Source organism: Medicago sativa, chromosome 4 (genome assembly GCF_051527215.1).
Source record: "Medicago sativa cultivar Bolivia chromosome 4, Bolivia_mono, whole genome shotgun sequence".
Lineage (NCBI taxonomy): Eukaryota > Viridiplantae > Streptophyta > Magnoliopsida > Fabales > Fabaceae > Medicago > Medicago sativa.
Genome location: NC_140752.1, coordinates 93,497,767 through 93,518,943, shown reverse-complemented (window position 1 = coordinate 93,518,943; position 21,177 = coordinate 93,497,767).

Sequence of the window (21,177 nt, the reverse complement as noted above, 5' to 3'; positions counted from 1 at the left end):
ATATAAAATAAATGTCATGTTAACTTGTGTTCTAAGGGCACATGTTAAAGAACAAAAAAAAAAGAACTTTGTATTGGAAAACATAACATTTTAATTTTTAAGAAGTTGAATAAACGACTTTTAAGGAGTATTTCTATAATAAGTTTCTTAACATGTGCCCTTGAGGACACAAGTTAGCATTTGCTATAAAATAATCATAAACATAGATAAATCTAAAACATATGAAGGCAAATTAACATTAAAGATGTATTCTTAAATATATCACCATTCAACATATGATCCGAATAATTTAGGACTTTTAAAAAAAATCGAGAAAGTGACAAATTAATTAATTAAAAAACACTAACTTCAAAGAGATTCGAACTCAACACATATAATGCTAAACTTTTATCATTGAGTTAATATATTAAGGGTGCGAATAGGTCAGGCCAGAGTCTGACCTACGAAAATTTTTACAAGCCTAAGTCTGACTTATGGTCTATTATAGGCCGTTTTTCTTGGTCTGTCTTGACCTATTTAAAAGCATGGACTAACCAGAAAGTCTACTTCCAAGCTTACTTCACATTAAGGTCGTCAAATAGTTCATTTGACCTACTAAATAGGCTAAACATGCCTTAAAACCTACTTAAAAGCCTATTTCTTTGCAAGCAAATTTTAACAACATTAAAGTCTACTTAAAAAGCTATAACAACAAATCATAATGAATTTAGAGTATTTATAATGTATGCAATTATTTATATATATAAAAAAACTTTAATAGATATGTATTAATAGGCCGACCTATCATGCTTAACAAGCTTTTATGGAAGTCTAAGCCTGAACTATTTAACTAAAAAAGCTTTTTAAAAAGCCTAAGTCTAAGTCTCTCTACTAAACAGGCCAGGCCATAGGCCCCTGTAGGTCGGTCTAGCCTATTACCAACCCTAATTGTCATATTAGTCCATATAAGAACCAGGTTACTGTCAGCATTTCAGGACAATTTTAACGTTGTAGATTATTTTGACCAAGGTAATGCACAATCAATAATTATTTTGAAATTTCAACACATTGATGGACTATTATGACTACTCGCCACACATTCATAGGCAAAAATGACTATTTCCCCTTTATTTTAAGATAGATTCATGTAATTTATTTATTTATTTTTCGGTCGAAAGAGATGAGATTCCAATCAACGGAGGCTGGATATGTAAGCTTAGTTTGGGTTGGACTCAACATGAACAAAATTAATCTATTTTTATTGACAATTTTTTTTTTGGTTTAAATATATTTTTAGTCCTTACAAAATTACAAATTTTCAAGTTTAGTTCCTAAAATATTTTAATGGTAATTTTAGTCCTCCATAATTTAATGGTTTGTAAGAATAGTTCCTATTTTGAATACTTTTTTACAAAAAATGGACATTTTTAGTCCTCCAAAATAGTCCCTATAAAATGCAAATAGAGACTAAAAGTGAATAATTTTTTTGAAGGGACCAAATTTGAAATCTTGTAATTTTGTAGGGACTAAGAACATTTAACCCTTTTTTTAGTAAGCAAAAGAAATCTAATTATTAATCTATTGCTATTGTGTTTTCCAATTCATCAACTACTGCTTTCTTCTTACATCCCTACTTTTTTTTTTCATAGGTCCCTCTATTTAAAATAATTCTATTTTAAGCGTATCGAACATAAAATATGTATGAGTCACATATTCCAATTGGAATTTGAGCTTAATTCATACAATAACTAGCATGGACACCCGTGCCAAGCACGGGCTAGAATGTCGTTATATTTGATGGAGGGAATATTGTGATGTATCAGGTGTTACTTAAAATTTTAGATGGAGTTTTGGTTGTATCATTATCACTTGTGTGGTTTCTCTTTATCCAAATTGTCGATCTACATCAACGTAGGCTCCCACAGAAAGCCCAACGGTGGTATCACATCCGGGTTCGACGTTGTGGGGGATCGAGAGTTGTTCTTGGTGGTGGACTACAGACACAAAGATCCTAACACTTAATGGAGAGATGTTAATGTCTCAAGTGTGAGTTAAAATTCCGTATTGTATGCAAGAGTAGATGTGAGAAACATATAAGTGAAACTCGTATACATAATGCCTTAAGACTTTGAAAGAAGATAGGATGTGAATCTCACTTCTGTGATTGATCTTAGCTTAATGTGATAATACAATCCATTGTAGGATCCTAGCCTAATGTGATGATTTGTTTCGTTATTTTTTGAGTGTCATTTGTTTAATTTTTCATCTTAAATTTTAGTTTTTGAATGTGATTAGCTTTCATGCACAAAAAAAAATAACCTTTGTCATTTCAAATTCCTTCACTTATGGTATTTCATGGGATCTTGCAATGGAAAAATGTATATGTATGATGAGTTGACAAAATACATATTCGTTACACATTTTAAATAGATGTACATATTTTCAATAAATCTAATATTTTGGTAGCATAATTGCCAAGTAATATTCAACTTCTTCAACAAATCCATAAAATCACCAGCAATTCAGTATGTTTCCTATGCTCTCACGAATAAAACGCACACTCCTTATTTTATTTTTTTTCTCTTTTCATTTCTATCAAGTTCAAATTCATTTTTAATCTTCTTTTCTTTTATAATTTACTTTATCTCTTCTCATGAAAGAAAGAAACAAACACCCCTCTATGAAACTGCCGCCAACCCACTTTTTTTTACCATGTCGTGTCTTTGACCTTATGTGATATCTCACCAGATCACATACATAATAGTCTCACACTTCTAACAAAACTTTTGCTCAAGCTTTGAACAACGTTTGTGACATCCCCCAAAGTCAACTACCAAAACCAAGCAAGAAAGGAGACAACTTTGCAATCCCTATTCCGGATGAAGAATATGACTTGGGAATGGAGGATTGTAAATTCAATTTACATGCTAGGATACTCTGGCCAAAAGGCTCGACGCCTCTCACGGTGGTTGCCCTACGCACAAAACTCCAACCAGCCTGGAAGAATTTGGGAAGATGGGGAATTACATCTCTAGGTAAGGGATTTTACGAATTTACTTTTACTTCCATTGAAGATGCGAATAGTGTTAGGTCTGTTGGTTCCTGGAACCTTAATCCTGGTATTTTGAAACTGTTTGCTTGGACTCCTGACTTTAATCCTAGCATCCTTCAAAACTCTTCTGCTCAAGTCTGGGTCCGTATCTATGGTCTTGGACAAGAGTATTGGAGACCAAAAATACTCTTTGCCATTGCAAGTAGTGTGGGTACGCCTTTGTGCACTGATGCAGTCACTAGCAAACCTGCTATTGAAAGAACTTTTGGCCACTTCGCTAGAGTCCTGGTTGATATGGATTTATCCAAAGAACTGAAGTACAAAGTTTTGGTGGAAAGAAAGGGCTACGCCTTTTTTGTTGAACTTGGATATGATAATCTGCCAGCTTTCTGCAGCTATTGTAAGATGACAGGGCACAGCTTGGATAAATGTCGAAAAATAGCTGAAAAAAATGACAATTCCAAGCCAGACTTGCATAACAAAAAGGATGAAGGAAGAAAAGGAAAGAATGCAGCTATCATCATTGATGAGGAGGAGGGAAATAAGGAAAAAAATGATGTGCAGCCTACTGATGCAATTGATCTTACAAGTCAGAATAATGAAGAAGTTTTGCCTGAGACTGAAGTGGAACAGGTAAACCCAGACTTTGATAGGCAGGATGCAGGGCAACATACACATGGAGTTGCATTTGATGATGAAGTTTATTCATCGGATGATTCTGAGTTTGTGGATAATACTCCAAATGTCTGCAAATCTGGTCAAGGCTCGAGCCAAAAAACCAACCATAGCCAGACTCCAAACACTAACCAACAATTAAACAATAGCCAGCAAAACTCCCTTAGCCAGAAAGTAAACAATAGCCAGGCCTCAAAACCCAGCCACAATACAACCCACAGCCTTTCTAACACTGGCCAAAAATCACAACCAAGTCTCAATCAACCACCTAATATTCCACAGATTACCCCAGATAGAATCCAGCATGATATGGCTTTCCTCCAGAATTCTTGGGCTAACTTAGCAAATTTGGAGGAGGACCAGGAAGATGAAATCACATTGGAACATCAACAAAGATGCATTGATCTACAAATTGCACAGGAGATTCAACACAACATTGATGAATCTGGTTTTCAATTGGTGGCAAGTAAGGCAAAGCAAAAGAAAATCAACAAACAAAGTAATGCTGCAGCTTCCAAACCCTACACCTTGAGATCCAAGGTAGCCATTCCTAAACCTTTTAGATGAAGTGTCTTTTCTGGAACATTAGAGGAATAGCCAATTCTCCCACAAGATTGGCTTTAAAGAAAATTATAGTTAACCATAAACCTGACATAATCCTGATAGCTGAACCATGGATACCTTTTAATAGTTTCCCTTATTATTGGTTGAATAGCCTAAATTTGAAGCTGTTTGCCCTTAACATCAGAATCAACAATATCCCCAATCTCTGGTGTATATGCTCTAAATCCCTTAACCCTACCATCATTGATGCAGATAGTCAGCAAGTCTCCTTCACCATTACTGACAACAATATAACATATGGATTCAACGCCATATATGCCTCAACAAACTATATCACTAGAAGACATTTGTGGACAAAACTCCAAACAATCCAAAGCCAACATAACATACCCTGGTGTTCAATTGGTGATTTTAATGCCATTCTGGGTTCACATGAAAATAGAGGAAACTTCAACCCAGCAAGATTACCAATGGAGGAATTCTTCAACTGGTCTGATGTTAATAACCTTTTCCATATCCCTACTAGGGGGGTGCATTTTACTTGGGCCAATGGTAGAAGAGGTGCTAGACACACAGAAAGAAGGTTAGACAGGGCCATTTGTAACCAACTCTGGTTAGATAATTGTGTTTCCCTAACTGTTTCTTCCCTAACCAGACATCAATCTGATCACTTCCCTATCCTTTTGGATTGCAAAACCTCATCCATCACACAAGCATCTCCTTTCAGATTCATGAAGATGTGGCTTCTTCATGAGGATTGCAGCAGAATTGTTTCTGAATCATGGAACACTAATGTTGTTGGTAACCCGATGTTTGTTCTTTCTAGAAAACTAAAACTGTTGAAGCAAAAGCTCAAAGACTGGAATCACAACATTTTTGGTAATGTTCATGTCCTCGTTAAAGAAGCTGAAAAGAAGCTGGTTGAGATCCAAGGAATAATTGATGGTCAAGGTATGACTGATGAGCTTCTTGAGCAACAAAAAATAGCTCAGATACAATTTGAAGAAACCCTTAACAAGGAGGAAGCTTTTTGGCAGGAAAGAGCTAAAACAAAGTGGCATTTAGAAGGCGACAGAAATACCAGTTATTTCCACAGAATTGCTAAAATTAAATCCAAAACCAAACCTATAACCGCTATCAGAGTTGATGATGACATTATCCATGAACCTGAGCAAATTGCTTCTCAATTTACAAATTATTTTCAAAATTTATTTTCTTCTAACATTGTTTTGCAGGTGGATGAGCTTGTGGAGGAGGTGATTCCAAACATGATCTCCAACAGCACAAATTCTTTGCTTACTATGTTCCCTTCCATTGATGAGATCAAAAAAGCAGTGTTTGAGCTTAACAAAGACGGAGCCCCTGGTCCCGACGGTTTTGGAGCTATATTCTATCAATCGTTCTGGAGTATTATTTGCAAAGATGTTTGCAATGCTGTTATTGAATTCTTCACAAGGGGTTGGTTTCCACCTTGCTTCAACTCTAATACTCTTGTGTTAATTCCAAAACATGACAATGCAGATACAGTTGATCAATTTAGACCAATTGCTCTGGCGAACTTTAAATTCAAGATAATCACAAAAATTCTAGCTGACAGACTGGCACCCATCATGAATACCATCATTTCTGAGGAACAAAGAGGCTTTATACAAGGAAGGAACATTAGGGACTGCATTTGTACTACCTCAGAGGCTATCAATCTCCTTCATAATAGATCTTTTGGTGGAAACATTGCTTTCAAAGTTGATATAGCTAAAGCCTTTGATACTATTGAATGGAGCTTTCTTCTTAAAGTGTTGAAGCAATTTGGTTTTAATAATCTTTTCTGCAGCTGGATCAAGGCAATTCTGGAATCAGCCAATTTATCTATAGCTATCAATGGTAAGCAACATGGTTTTTTCAAATGCAAAAGAGGGGTGAGACAGGGAGATCCCCTATCTCCTCTTCTCTTTTGTCTAGCAGAAGATGTTCTCAGTAGAAGTATCAAAAAGCTTGTGGATCAAGGGAAGATTGAACCCATCAGAGGATCCAGACACTATCTTGTTCCTTCACACACTCTTTATGCAGATGACATTATGGTTTTTTGCAAGGCTAAAGCATCATCAATCCAAGCCCTAAAGGATCTGTTCCACAGATATGCTGCTATTTCTGGACAGCTTGTGAATCCAGCAAAGTCAACACTATATGCGGGTTCAATCTCCAACTCTAGAATCTCACAAATCTCTGCTCAAACTGGTTTCAATATTGGCAGTCTTCCTTTCACATACCTTGGTGTCCCCATTTTTAGAGGTAAACCAAAATCTATTCACCTTGCCCCTATAGCAGACAAGATCAAAAGTAAACTTGCTGGTTGGAAAGCTTCCCTTTGCTGGGAGAGTTCAATTGGTAAAGTCTGTGGTTCAAGGCATGTTATTACATAGCATGTCAATTTACAGTTGGCCTAAATCTCTCTTAAATGAGTTGGAAAAGTGGATTCGCAACTTCATATGGAGTGGGGATGTAGAAAAAAGAAAATTGGTTACAGTATCATGGAAAAAATGCTGCAGACCTGTTTGTCAAGGAGGCTTAGGATTGAGATCCTTAATCTCTTTGAATGAAGCAGCTAACCTTAAATTATGCTGGGATTTCAGAAACTCATCTCAATCATGGGCTAAACTTCTTAAAAGCAGGTGCATTAGAAAAAATAAACCAATCTCTTATCATATTCTCTCATCTGTATGGAGTGGTATCAAAAATGATTTTCAATCTGTTAGTGATCAGATGTGTTGGCTCATTGGCAATGGAAATGATATAAATTTCTGGAATGATAATTGGTGTGGATGCCCACTGGCAACTACCTTCAATTTACCATATTCAATCTCACACAATCTGCAAGCTTTGGTTGCTGACTTCATTATTGATGGCAACTGGAGTATCCCAATTTGGGTTCAAGATAGTTTTCCTGGTATTATGTCTATTGTGCATCAAATCTCCATTCCAATAGGGGAAACTGAAGACAAAATCATTTGGAAAAATTCTGCAAATGGGAAGCTTTCTTTCAAAGAGGCTTACACTTTCAAGTCTCCAAATGGTCAGAAGGTTAATTGGAGCTACCTCATCTGGAATAGGGACATTCCGCCCACAAAATCTCTTCTCTGTTGGAGGCTGTTGCATCAAAGAATCCCAACTGATGAAAATCTGATGACAAGAGGTTGCTCTATGGCCTCTGTTTGTTCCAATTGTAACAGGGAAGCCGAAAATTCTTTTCATCTGTTCTTTGACTGTTTGTTTGCAAAACATTTCTGGCACTGGCTTGCAGGTATTCTGAATCTCTCATTTCAAATTTCCAACATAGAGGATGTTTGGAATCTTTGCAATAGAAGTTGGTCCCCACAATGTAAAGTGGTTATTCAAGCTAGCATTGTCAACATTATTTCTGCTATTTGGTTCAGACGAAACCAAGCAAGGTTTCACAATAAGCTCTTACATTGGAAGATTATCCTCAACAATGTCATTTCATCTGTCAATATGTCTGGCTGCTACACTTCTAAAACATCATCCCCAGATATGAGAGAATTTCAAATATTGAAATTTTTCAGGGTCAAAATTCATCCTCCAAAGGCACCTCAGATTAAGGAAGTTATTTGGTCCCCTCCAACCTTCAACTGGATCAAAGTGAACACCGATGGCGCTGCAACTAAGAATCCCAACAATGCTTCTGCTGGTGGTATCTTCAGAGACAGGGAAGGTATATGTACTGGTTGCTTTGCTCAAAACTTGGGAAATGTTAATGCTTATCATGCTGAGCTTATGGCGGCCATTATTGCTCTGGAAATTGCTCAAAACAGAAATTTTTCTTATCTTTGGTTGGAAACTGATTCACAGCTAGTCTTCTTGGCTCTAAAGTCTTCATCAACCATTCCTTGGCCTTTAAGGAATAGATGGCACAACTGTATGAATTATGTTAGGAACATTAGTTTCACTTTTTCTCATGTATATAGAGAAGGAAATGCTTGCGCTGATGGCATGGCTAACTTAGGTCTTTCTTTACCTTATAATTTTTTGGCTTGGTATAGTTCCATCCCTGATGAAATCAGGGGGGAGTACATCATGAATAGGATGGGATTACCTAAATTTAGGTTTGTTCATTTTTAAAGAGGTTTTGGCCTAGTCCCCCTTTTTCTTTTGTGTGCTCCTCTTTTTTGTTTATATATATATTTGGGTTGATGCTCCTGCATCCCCTTTTTGCTTAAAAAAAAAAAAATAGTCTCACACTTAAGGGAGAGATGTTTATGTTTCATATGTGAGTTAAACTTCTGTGAAATAATATACATTGAGTAACATATAAGCAAGAAGAACAATATACCTAATGTCTTAAGATTTTACGCAAAGATGTGATGTCAATCTCACTTGTGGAGTTTCTCATAGTCAAATGTGATGGTCCAACCCATTGTAGACTCCCTCAGAACTCTAAACATTATAGTGAGTTAAACTTGTGTGCAATAATATACATTGAGTAACATATAAGCGAGAAGAACAATATACCTAATGTCTTAAGATTTTACGCGAAGATGTGTTGTCAATATCACTTGTGGAGTTTCTCATAGTCAAATGTGATGGTCCAACCCATTGTAGACTCCCTCAGAACTCTAAACATTAAAAAAAAAAAAAATAGTTTTTGAATTTCATTTGTTTAACTTTTTATATCAAGTATAAGTTTTTGGATGTCATTTGCTTTCATACAATTTTTTTATCCAATCAATATTATATCAAATACCTCCATATTTGGTCTTTGGGTGAACGAACATGCGAATGGAAAAATACAAATGTGTTATGCTGAATTGAAAAGGTACATGATTATTAAACATTTTATAAAGATGTGGCGTTTTTTTAACCGAGTCTATTTTTTGGTGAAATATTTACTCTTAAATTTCCAACACTTTTTAACTGACCCATAAAATTGTCAGTAACTCGCTATATTTCCGATACTTCCATGGACAAAACACACACTATTTTTTTCCCTTATCATTTCTTTCATGTTCAAATTTCTTTTCATATTCTAATTTAATTTTATTGTTGCTAAATTTATTTCTCTCGTTTCATGAAAGATGGGAACACAAACTTCCCTCCGCAAAAACACCATTAATCCATTTTTTTAACCATGTTGTGCCTTCGCCTAACCTTATTTGACTATCAACAAATTACAGACGCATTGAGTCTCACACTTTAGAGATATATGTTCATGTGTAAATTGTGACTTAAAGTTCCACATTATTGGATGCCAAAGTAGACGTTGAGAAACATATAAGTAAGATGACCAATACACCTAATGCCTTAAGGTTTTGGATAATGATTTGATGTCAATCACAATTGTGGTTTAACTTAGCCTAATGTGATAGTCCAACCTACTGTAGACACCCTTAGAACTCTCAACATTGCGATAAACGGTTTCGTTAGTTTTGGGATGCCAATTATTTAATTTTTATATCAAATTTATGTTTTTGGGTGTTGTTCACTTTCATGCAATATTTTTTAATCAATCTCTAAGATATTAAATTCCTTATCCTTTGATCTTTGGTGGAATTTAACCATAGATAAACACTTAAGTGTTATGTTGAGTTAACAAAATATGTGCTTAGTAAATTCTTTATATGTTGTTGCGTTTTTTTACCCGAATCTAACTTTTTGGTAAATTAGTTTTTTAACGCAATCTAACTTTTTGGTAAATTAATTACACAAAAATCTTCAACTCCTTCAACAATTTCATAAAATCACTTGCAACTTACTTCGTTCTTTATAACCTCATGGACAAAATACACAATTCTTATTTTTTTTTAACCGGTATCAGTTCTCTCAATCTCAAATTTATTTTTCATCTTCTAATATCTTTGATCTCTTCTCATGAAATAAAGGAACAAAAACACACTTTTAGTAAATTACCATTAATCTACCTTTTTGATCATGTTGTACATTGGTTTGACCTTATTTGGCTATGTCACGTAATTACGGACACAGAGAATGTCACACTTGAGGGAGATATGTTATCGTGTAAAATAAGAGTTAAAGTTCTACAATGAAAGGAATAGTAGATATTGAATAAGATATAAGTGAGATGACTCACAAACGTGTGCCTAAATAATTTGGGAGAAATTGTGGTGTCGATATCATTTGTCTAGTTTCTTTTAGCCTAATGCAAAGATACAACCCAATGTAGGTTACACTTGAAGTCCCGAAATTATGATGATTTGTTTTGTTAGCTTTTTTGAATGTCATTTGTTTAATTTTTTTATGTTAAATATTACATTTTGGAAGTCGTTCGCTTTCATGCAATTTTTATTTGTCAAGGCGATAACTTTTTTTTATTTAACCTCTATTATTTTAAGTTCCTTCACTTTTAGTCTTTAGTGGGATATGACAAAGGAAAAACGTTTATGTGTTATGCTGAGTTGAAAAATACATGTTTATTGTACATTTTAAATTGATGTGACATTTTTAATGAGTCTAATATTTTTGGTAGAATAATTACTCAGTAATATCCAACTCCTTCAACAAACTCATAAAACTACCCACAACTCACTCGTTTTCCTTGTCATTTCTTTCTAGTTCGAATAATTTTTCTAATTTAATTTCTCTCTTCTCATAAAATAAATGAGAAAAAAAAACACATCTCTATGAAACCACCACCAAGCCACCTTTTTTACCATGTTGTGCCTCTGGCCTTATTTGACTATTTCATCATATCATAGACATAGAGAGTCTCACGTTTAAGGGAGAAATGCTAATTAGTCATGTGTGAGTAAAAATTCTATATTGCCAGCAAGATTTGATATTTATGAACATATAAATGACATGAGTAATATACATATTGTCTTAAGGTTTTGGATGAAGATGTGGGGTTTCACATTTTGAAACACAATACCTTGGTATATGTTCCTCATCAATATTATTGGACATCCAACTTTAAATCTTAATTTGTGGTTTGAAATATGCAACTGTTAATATCATTCAAGAACTCAATTGAATACCATTTGCTTTGTAGCTTTTTATTTTGGTCAAATTGACAAACCAAATCAAAGCTAATATTTTCCTTCTCGTTTTCTGGAAACAACGATAGAATAATATTATTAAAGTGCTCAAATGGGTCCAAAGTTTGAGCAAGTATCCCTCACTCTTGATTTTTTTGGAGATCTATATATTTTCCAAATTATTTGGATAAACAAAGTCAATAAGGGAACACAATGAATAAGTTTGATCTAACCCACTTGTTTTGGCCTGGGACTACTTTTAAGGTCTCGTGTTTGATTCTCTCTGCTGCCTTCATATCAATTTTAAGGTCTCGTATTTTCTTTTCAAATCCATGTATCAATGCTTCATTGATTTTCAATGGAATATTGAAGGATGAACCGGTTGTACGAACACCTGGAATTAACATGTAAGCTATGACCCTAGGAAAAAATGGTCAAATTGATAATGGATTAGAGCCTCGTAAGTATGTGGATAGCAGTTCAATTTCTGCCTCATGTGTATGGAAAATATTCAGCTGAGATGAGAGAACTCGTCTTATGTATCCCACATGTTTTCCAACTAAGATTAGTCACTGCTAAGCGGTGATGTAAGCTTTATACCAATTTCATGATAACTCGAAAAAATATCAAATATAAAATTAGTTACCAAACTTAATTGATACATTTAATTAGTATATCTAATAAACATTAAAAATCAATATTTATTATTATTAATAATAATATAATAATAATAACAATAATATTTAAAAATTGATAATTTCAGCAAGCATTTATTTTGTATTATTTTCGACCAAAAATTTTCATCAATAAGTTAATCGATTGTTAGAGCATCCACAATGGACCTCTCCTTTTGGTTGCTTAAATGAGTCTCTATGTACATGTCACTTGCTCTTATAATTAATACTTAATAAGATTTAATCTTTCAAACTCTAGGAGTATATATGTTACCAGAATAACTCAAGGACTTTCTCTTAGTTCGTTCCTTTTATTTTTCTTTTGGTTTTCTTTACTTTTTATTTTCTTGTTATTTACTTTTTTCTTGGTTTGGTGTTTGCCCCTCAGCTTTTTGCTTAGCTTTATTGAGAAGGTTTTGGTCCATCCCCCAACTCTTTTTGTTCTTGTTTCCTTTTATTTATGCATTTATAAAGTGATGCAGCTGGTTCATAATTGAACCCCATTTAACTAAAAAAATAAAAAATCTCTCAAACTCAACACTTCAAAAAATATTAAATGGGTCTTAGTAATAAATAATTGTTGTGCATTTTATATTAAATGTGTAGTTTTTTAATAAATAATAGTTGTTTTCAATAAGAAGTTATTACTTTCAGTTGCTTTAACATGTGCAATATTGCATCTAAAAACCCATAGGTCTAGCCACTGTATATGTTCTACACCTAATTTTCTAGTTCTATCTAGTGGAGGTTCGGTTTAAGATTAACATAAAAAAATACACATTTGTTGGCTAGTGCCCCTTTTAAAATAGATATATTTTGATTAATGTGTATATACACTCTTTACAACTTTGTTTTTATGAGAGGTAGTACAATACTTATATTATTGAGTAAACGTGTTTTATTCAAAATATTGATTGTTATAATGATTTTTTTAAACTACCATTTACATGCTCTTCAAAGTCAAATGAGGTTTGGATTTTATCATTTTTTAAAAGTGGAAACGAACCAAACTGAATCGATGGTGTACGGTTTGGTTCGACCAAAACTGCATTTAAATAAAAGAAGAATTCCCTCAAAAAAAATAAAAGAGGAATTTTTTTTTCTTCAAATGTTTGTATTTATTTAATATTGAAAATAAAATATATGAAATTCCGTGAGAACACATAATTCAGAAATAAAGTTGCAATAAAAATTTAGATTTTTTTTTTAGCAAATTTCAGAAATAATCATAGTAATAAAATTCAGAAAAACTTTTGCAACGTAAGAATCTAGAATATGTCAAAAAAGAAACTTAAGAATCCAGAAGAGAAGCTGCAACAAAGAAAAATGAAACCCTAATTCAAAATTCTTATAATGCAACACTAATCCAAACAACACAAAGCAGAAAAATAAACAAAAGCCTTAAAAAGACTAAAATACACACTTATTACATATGATTCGTGGTATAAAATGAGTAAATGACAAATTACCAAAAAAACTAAAGTTTGGCCCTGACAGTTAATATAGGATGCGCGACCTTGAACTGAATATATAGATAGGAAACTACTTTGTTCTCAATATTATAAAGGTCTCTGCAAAATAATGAACACATTGTAAACAAAACCGATAAAAGAAATTTCAATAATGTTGAGTTTCCTCCCAATTAGAAGAAACACAACCAAACTGGAAGGAATTAAAGTCGATTAAACTGAGATATACTTTAGTTATAAATCCGATAAGTTCTTTGTAAATTTGAGGAACATTGAGTAGCAATATGGTCATCCGCAAACAAATATATGGGAAAATAAATATGTTACATTAATAGCAAAAGAAATTTAATGAATAAGATCATATCGTTATATGATGAAAATAATGTCTCAAATGAAGCATTTTCAAAAATGATATATAGTAGACAATTATTTGGAACAAAATATAAATCATGAGAGAATTGGAACAAAATATAAATCAGGAGAGAAGATTCAAGATCCCTTTCGTTTATGCCTTTCTTCAGCTTCAAAATCAATTTCTCAACAAATTATTTGATAACTAACATTCTCCCTCTTATTTTCTCCTGTACAGCTAAAAATCCAACTATTAGCAATAAAATCCTAAACCATGGTCACAAACGATGATGAAGGGGAACGGTCTGATGCAATCAACAATAAAATTTGATGAAATTGTAGGAACTAAAGGTGTTCTTGATCTTCTTACCGTTCTCAAAACCATTTTTGAAAAATAGTAATAGTGATGAGAATAGGATGGGAGATAAAGATCTGATCTATTTTATTTCCTTTTTGTGACGAAAAGAATCATTACCTTTCACTATTTTATTTTGGTTTTAATTTGATTTTAATAGGTGAGAAACAATTCAACGATAGTCTTGAATTAGACCAATTGTCAACATTCTTTTTTAGGACTGTTATAAGTGTTGAATAATTTGAATTTAATTTCATTAATTTGCAGTTGATAGTTTCTTGTTTGATTTTTTTATGGGCAGTTTCTTGTTTGATTTGATATCAGGCAATTAAATTTCTAGATATCATTTTGATCATAATAATAAATCAAATGATTTCTTAAAATAGAGGCAGTATATGGAAGTATGTGTTGAGACTGAAATACCAGGTGCTAAGCATATACCATGTAATGGAAATTTGAATTTTTCTAGCATTAATTAGCCTGACATTAATTAGAATGAGACTATAACATGCCACATGTACTTTTGAATGAAAATGGTTTCACTTGTTTATATTGTAGATGTAAATGTAGATTGTAGATGTAGATAAGGATACGGATAGAGATATTGATAGTTGGGTTAATAGTGTTTTTCACCCCTGTAATATAGGCCATTTCCGGTTTTCGCCCCTGTAAAAATTCCGGTTTGATTAATGCCCTTGTAAAAATTTTTTTTTCCGGAAAACACCCCTCCCCCCTCCAACTCAGATGATTCGCTGACGTGGCGCTGACTTGGCTTTTTTTTTCATTTTTTATTTTTTTTTAATGCCACGTGTAAAAAAAATTTCCAGGTCATATTTTTTTTAAAAAAATATTTTAAAAAATAAAAAAATCCAAAAAATAATAAAATATTCAGTTTTTTTCCAGAAAATTAAAAAAATCGAAAAAAATCCAAAAAATCATAAAAATAAAAAAGTTTTTTAAAAAAATTTTAAAAAATCGAAAATAATTTTTAAAAAATAAAAAATCCAAAAAATCATAAAAACATTCAGTTTTTTTAAAAAATTTAAAAAATCGAAATATAAAAAAACAGAAAAATAGTCATATTTTTTTTCCAAAAGATTTTAAAACCGGAAAAAAAATAGATTTTTTTGAAAAATTTAAAAATTAGAAAAAACCTATTAAGATTGTTTTTGGAAATTTAAAAAATCAGAAAATATTATCAGATTTTTTTAAAATTAAAAAGATTTTTAAAAATTCTGGAATTTAATTTTCAAAATACAAAAAAAGTAAATTTTCAAAATTAAAAAAAAGGTCAGATTTTTTATAAAACATTCTGGAAAAAAAAATAATTTTTAAAAATCTGAATACAAATATAGAAAAATTCAGATTTTTTATTCGAAAATCTTATACCACAATTTTAATAAAATATTGCGAAAAAAATCATATCATTCCAAAAATTATTTTTTTTGCCTAACGATTCTAACAAAAATCCATTTTGGGGCTATAGTAAGACTTTTTATTCTCAAATAATATCAAAGGGTTTTGCCATCGTCGTGAAAAGATTTTATGAGATTTATGATTTATGATTTCTACCTCCTCTAAGGAAGAGCTTAATTATAGGAAAAATGGAATTTCCATGACTTTTATAAAAACCTCTAAATTTGTATTCAGATTTTTAAAAATTAATTTTTTTTCCAGAATGTTTTATAAAAAATCTGACCTTTTTTATAATTTTGAAAATTTACTTTTTTTGTATTTTGAAAATTAAATTCCAGAATTTTTAAAAATCTTTTTAATTTTAAAAAAATCTGATTATATTTTCTGATTTTTTAAATTTCCAAGTACAATCTTAATAGGTTTTTTCTAATTTTTAAATTTTTCAAAAAAATCTAATTTTTTTTCCGGTTTTAAATTTTTTAAAAAAACTGAATGTTTTTATGATTTTTTGGATTTTTTATTTTTTAAAAATTATTTTCGATTTTTTAATTTTTTTTAAAAAACTTTTTTATTTTTTTTTGATTTTTTGGATTTTTTTTCGATTTTTTAAATTTTTTGGAAAAAAAACTGAATATTTTATTATTTTTTGGATTTTTTTTATTTTTTAAAATTTATTTTTAAATATTTTTTTAAAAAAAATATGACCTGGAAATTTTTTTTTACACGTGGCATTAAAAAAAAATAAAAAATGAAAAAAAAAGCCAAGTCAGCGCCACGTCAGCGAATCTGCTGAGTTGGAGGGGGGAGGGGTGTTTTCCGGAATTTTTTTTTTTTACAAGGGCATAAATCAAACCGGAATTTTTACAGGGGCGAAAACCGGAAATGACCTATATTACAGGGGTGAAAAACACTATTAACCCTTGATAGTTTAGCCGAGATTGTTGTCTTTTTTTAATATAATTTTAAAATAAATAAAAAAATATGGGTATGAAATAAAGGCAAATAAATATTATCGATGTTGATGAGTGAATCAAACAACCATAAGTATGTGTTTTATCATGCAATTTGTAAAAAAATTAACAAAGAAGTTTGAGTATGTGTTGATGGCAGAAATAAATAAATATCGGGAGATAAAATTGGAATGCTTGATTAGGTGATAAAGAGTATTTGATGCATGTGAACTAATTTATCAAATGAAATGACTGGATGAGATTTGATGTTAAAATAATTTATGTGAAATAATATATATATCAACACCATGTTTAGTGAAAATGAGTGATTGACAATAGAAACGAAAAAACTTAATAAATTAAATCAGTTCTTTTGAATAGGAGCAAATAAAAATAATAAAGAAAATAGTGAGGTTTAGATAAATTCATTGAAAAAAAGTAACTAAAATAAATTTTCTACATTTTCGCAGGGGTCGGTCTTGTTCTACAACATACATGAATAGTTTGCACCACAAAAATGTAAGATAAAAATATAATATCTTGAGAACTATCAACTAATATGTTACCCAAATTTTTTTGAGAATTCTCTGTTTTTTTTAAGGAAGAATTCTCTTTTATATGCACAACTTCAACGTTGGAAGAACAAAACATTGACATGCCTTTCACATATCTCTCATTATTAATAGTGGCAAAAAAAATAGTTTTGGAATGAAGAAATCTGATTCAAAACGTCTTTCAATTACGTCGCTTCAAATTAATAGAAAAATAATGAAATTCATTAAAACGTGAAGCAAACATTTTCAAAAGGTGTAAATATATATGGGGATGAAAACCCTAAAATTAACAGAGCCGACAGCTAAACCTATAAAAGGGAATCAAAATTCGGAAGGAAAAAAAAAGGTGCCTCAATCAATTTGATAATAATGAAATCAATAAAATTGAATTGGTCAGGAGGTAGAAATATTTGCATTTCAAATAAATGATATTATAAACAATTTGTATGGAAGGAAGATGCATATACAAATGATGAAAGACAAATTGACTATATATAGGAAAAAAAACTCAAGACTGACTAACTTAATATGATGATGTGTTGATTACAATTTGATTGGATGATAATTAAGAATTATGTACCAACATGTAATTGGTACATATCTTGTCATAAGCCGTTAGAACTCGAGGGTATCATAGGATGAATATGTGAATTTGAACAAAATACATGGATATATACAACATGTACTGGAGTAATATCATAAATTGAATCAATTTTTGAAATTAGAGTGTTGAAAAAAATATGTTAAGAAGAAAAGTGTTTCAATAAAATAAAAGAGAGATTTTGAGAATATTTTTAAAATTTTAGTATGAATTCTAAATGATGTGTAGATGTTTGAGACGAACAAACAATATTTATAGGAAAAAAGAAGCAAGTAAGTCACATCAATTATGCCATTAATTTAGTAATGAAATTAGTAACACATTAAATAGCAAAAATAATTTATATAAAATATTCTATTTATTTTTTTGTCATTATAAGCCTTTTAGTCAACTTGCATAATCATGTTAATTACATAAGTCTTGCACAAATCACATAATATGTACCAATTACACAAAACATTAAATGCACCTTTCAATATAAGGATGCCATGTGTACTATCAAAATAAAGTAGTGCAAATATATATAATAGAGATGTTTGTGAGAGCCTATACGAAACATTTAATTTCACACATTAGAAAATCGCAAATTTAAAGCTACATCTAACATATCAAATCAAACCATATAATGTGAGGGTGATCCAATTATTTTATGTTCACCAAATGAAACGCAAACGCGTTTTGAGAGAGTCAAGTGACCATGACCAGTCAAGAGGAGAGTCTCTTTCGCTCTATCTGAAGTCATCTACTCCCTCAATTTATTCAGCCTCACTCAATTTCACGCGGTTTTAGGAGTGTTCTCTTTGAGATGTCATATTAGTGTTAGTATTTAATAAGCTTTCATCACCTAATTTAATACCCAACAATTTTCTTGTGACTCAATTTGATCTAATAAAAAAAGGTCATGTTAACCGGTGTCTTCGGGACACCGGTTAAGCATACCAAAAAAGTAAATTATTACCATAAAAGGATTTTTTTTAATTTTTTATAAATTAATTACACAATTTCAATGTATTAACTATTGTATAATTTCCCTTTTAGTATCTTTAACCAGTGTCCCGGGGGAACCGTTAGCATTTTCCATAAAAAAATAGAAAAATGGTAATAAATATCTTTAGAGCATTGTTTAAAGAACTAGTAAAATAAGTAATTTTTACATATAAAATAATGTACTTTTTTTTTGAGCAAAAAATAATGTACTTTTGACTTCAACAAATGTTTCACTTGTATTTCTAAGACAAAACTTGATTTGTTGGGTTTCTTAATCAATGCCTTTAAGAACAGTAGTTAGCTAGACCTTAAAGAATAATATCAAATTAGTTTTAACATTTTTAAATTAAAGACAAATTAGTCAAATTGTTGAAATAAGTGAGAGTGACTAATATCTTTGATTTATCTATCATAAAAATTATAAAATAATAATATTTTGAAAATATATTTATTGAGACAAATTGAACATCTTGTATGCTAACAATTGTCTTTATATCTATACTATATATAGAGAATACATATTTTTTAACCGACTTTTCTTACCTATTTTACCCTCATTTAAACTAATTTTGTTTGCTATATTATCCTTTTATAATATTCTTTTAAAAAGTGGTGACTGAAAAGTGTTGGGGGATTGAGTGTCGAAGTAAAATTTTAGGAAAATTAAAACAAAAAGTTAAAATAATTATAGGACCAAAAACATACTTACAGGGATATTTTTTATGCATTGAGAGAAATTGCTTGGCCGAAACAAGTCTACCCGTGAGAAAAAGTGATCAATAATTAACCCCTTTGAGCCAAATATTAAATTTTTGTTCTTTTTGAAAATTTTGACCCGTAAATCCTAAATGAGAAATAAATCATGTCATCTAGTCTCAGGGTAAGAGAACATTTATTTATGATAAGGTTTAATTCAAGTTGGGGAGGATGAACTTGTCTGCAAAAAATGTGCAAAAAAGGGGAAAAAACACAAAAAAAAAAAAAAAAAAGTTATCAAGAGTAATAAATCGAAAGAATCACTTGTGAGTCGTGAGTGGAAAAAAAGATAGTGCTTGAATTGTAAATAGTTGTATAGTGAATAAATGCTCTCTTGTTGTTAGGCTTTTTGAATTTTAAGAAAAACAAATATTGTTTGAAGTCTAGCCAAATTACAACCTTTATAAAAGCTTTAGGTTTTGATTGAGAGTTTGTGCGGAGGGGAAGGGAGGACTCTGGGAAAGTATGATAAATTAATGCTTATGATTAATATATTTTTAATTTTAAAAATACTCTAATAACAAAGATTAAATTTTAAAAAAAAATCATATATACCTTCGAAAGCATCCTCCAATACAATTTTTGAGTTTCCCCAAATTATGAGAGTTTTGTATTGTGAAGAAAAATAAACCTCAAAACCCTCTCCTCCCCATGTCTTATATTTCTTTCATTTGCCTATTCCTTTTTTTCTTCTTCTAAATCTTCTCCTCCCTTCTCCTCCAAACTCGCAAACAAAATTTTAGTGATCCATGATTGATAACGTATGTTTTATAATTGTGCGTAGATGTATATCCCAATTGATTTGTTGTGAATGCACCATTTGGTTTGAGTGAAACACACTACATGTTTGACCGTTGAGTGATACATTTATGTGAGATTTGTAAATCTAACTTATTAACTATTGATTGGAATGTTTGAAATCATATACTTTGATTAAGCAATAATTTTATCTTTATGCTTTGATTTGTTGATGCTATGAAATTTTATTTTGAGCTTGCATTTCATGAATATTTGTCAAGTTTTTTTTTATATACTTTTTTTTGAGGGATTTTTTTTTATATACTTTTTATATATACTTATTAGTGACAACTGATTTTAAGTTTTTTATATAATTTTATTTTAAGTTTTTTTTATATACTTATTAGTGACAACTGATTTTTCAGTGTTTTATTATGTATCAATGACAAATAGATGTTATGTATTTTTTTTTTATAATTATGGATGACAAATATGCATACCATTTATTTTGAGGGACATAACACAATCAAGTAATGCTTTGCTTGTGTGAAGAGGCTTTTTTTTTTATAATTTTTTTATCAATGACAAATATTTGTGCCAATTTTTTTTATACACCAGTGATAAATATTTGTTTTTTTTAATAATATTTTTCAACATGATAAATATTTTTCCCTTACTTTTTATGTATTAGTCATTCATATTTGACCTGTGTTTTTACAATCAGAGTGACCAATGTTTTTCTTATTATTTTGACAATTATAGATTCAAATATATTTTACTTCGATTGACAAAACACAGTCGAGTAAAGCTTGCTTATGTGAAGAAGAACAACATGTTAGCATGATTTGAATCGAAAAACATGCTATATTCTAGTTCTAGTGCATTAAAGTTCAATTTGGGGTACAAATCAAAAACACGTTAGAGAAGGTCGCATACAAATTAATTAGATGCACATAAAATAAGTTCAATAAGAGATGTTATAAATTAAGTATAATCGACGTATTTCATTTTATGAAGGTCTATTTTAACAATTAACACATTTTAATTTGGAC